The sequence below is a fragment of the Austrofundulus limnaeus genome, unplaced genomic scaffold (genome assembly GCF_001266775.1).
Source record: "Austrofundulus limnaeus strain Quisiro unplaced genomic scaffold, Austrofundulus_limnaeus-1.0 Scaffold521, whole genome shotgun sequence".
NCBI lineage: Eukaryota > Metazoa > Chordata > Actinopteri > Cyprinodontiformes > Rivulidae > Austrofundulus > Austrofundulus limnaeus.
In genome coordinates this window covers 149,601-151,606 of record NW_013952923.1, presented here as the reverse complement: position 1 = coordinate 151,606, position 2,006 = coordinate 149,601, and the positions used below count along the sequence as shown (strand labels likewise).

The 2,006-nt window shown below is 35.0% G+C and overlaps 1 protein-coding gene across 1 annotated transcript in view; it reads left to right on the top strand.

Moving 5' to 3' along the window:
* LOC106530431 (pro-neuregulin-2, membrane-bound isoform) overlaps positions 1 to 2,006 on the top strand; it is a gene marked incomplete in the record, with an annotated part of 152,745 nt that overhangs the window by 1,682 nt on the left and 149,057 nt on the right.

Sequence of the window (2,006 nt, the reverse complement as noted above, 5' to 3'; positions counted from 1 at the left end):
CCCCAAACACCTGCCATAAAGGCCACTGGAGGGGCCATCAGGAGGACCTCTCAGACACACATCTGAGCTTTACTAAACAACAGAGGAGCTGAAATGTTTCATGTTTTAAACTAAAGTGAAGCTGAAAAAAACAGCAGGTTTTCCTGACATCAGCAGAAAACTTGTGATGCTTCATTTCTGAAACTTTCCCTGATTAACATTAAATCTGGTGCAGGTTTGTGTGGAAAAAACAAGTATAAATCCTGACAGAGTGCATGTAGGTGGCAGTAACAGCTCTAAACTTGTTTCCAGTTTCCTCATTGATAATGTTGCCTTTGCTCTCCCACACACACTGCTGTAGTGTTGCCACATGAGAAAACACAGCTGATATTTGGCTTCATTAGTTCCTTTGAATCCCTGCAAAAATACAAAAGTCTTCGAATGAGGCCTTCTTTCACGACTGTAGAGCTGAAAAGATTGAACTCCACGTGACAACGACAGTTTTCTTCACTATATTTAGCTCCTTAATAAAAACTAGCGCTGTCATAAAGCCTCACTCGCAGTGTCGAAACAAAGGCTTTACAGTGTTTGAGATGACAGCAGACTGTTCTAGTTTTTCCTATCAAGGAAATTGCTAAATATACCAAGCTGTTAATGTTTGTCAGAGCTGTTGAATCAATCTGAAGATAGTTTTAGGTCCAGGACATTTGAGGGAACACTCACTCGTGTGTCAAAAATGACTTTTTTGCCCATTTGTGAAAGAGTTGTGTGGAAAGTACACTGAAAAAAAAACTTGTAAGATGTATTTGAAAAAAATCCAGTAACAAATTTGCACTATCGTTTGTTAAGTAAATTTAAATGCTACAAATTCTTGTAATATTTACTCTTATCGTTATCCAGTAAAAGTTATTAAGAATATGGTTAAAGATTTGTGAATAAATCAGGTAAATGTTACTTAGTTTGCTCAATTTAAATCTATACTTGATCAAATTAAGTTACATTTACCTGATTTATTCACAAATATTTAACTATATTCTTAATAACTTTTACTAGATTAGTGGTTCCCAAAGTTGGGGTTGGGACCCAAAGTGGGGTCCTGAAATATCAAGGTGGGGTCCTGAAAAGATTTTCTAAATTAATTACATTTTTTTGCCTTAGTTGCCTAAAATGTATAAATGTGGAATAATAAATATTGTTACTATGCCCATGTTTAGTTGACCTGATACAAATGTTTATCATCCAAAAAATAGTTGTGGGCACAGGTCTCTGCTACTGTAATTTTGTGGGTCAAAAGAAAAGTTTTGGAACCACTGCACTTCAGAAATCAATAAAACAATCAGTGATGTAATATTTTCCCTATAATTATTACAAAAACACAAAACAAGTATGAATAAGTATTTATATTTGTGTAGCCTTTGTTTTTAGGGTTATTAACAAAGTTTGTGTACTCAGACCAGTAATGTTTGGGGTCACAAGTTTTTGTAATGAATATTTTGTGAGTCAGAAGATAAAAAGTTCGGGAACCACTGTACTAGATAATGATGAGTAAATATTACATGAATTTATAGCATTTAAATTTACTTAAACGTTAGTGCAAATTGTTACGAGGATTTTTTTCTAGCAAATCTTACAAGTTATTTATTACAGTGTACATGTGTCGAGCACAATATTGTAGCATGACAACTCACAGCTACAGAGAGGTGTAGCTCATGTTGTAGTTCAAGACTTCACCACCAGGTGGCAGTTTTGAAGAACCTTTATTGGATTCTTCTTCATGAACAACACAAAGTGAAACTCACAGGTCTTATTAATGACCAGGCCTACCACTCTCACTTATGGTTACTTCTGCTGAACGCTTTAACACAAGTTAACAAATAATGAACACACAAATTAGAGTAACACAACAGACTAATTACTGAAAGAACAATGTTAATCAGTTCCCTAAAATGATTTAACAACAACAACAAACATGAATCCTACCCACAATCCTCCACTGCAGTCACATGACAAACAGCCAAACACAGCAG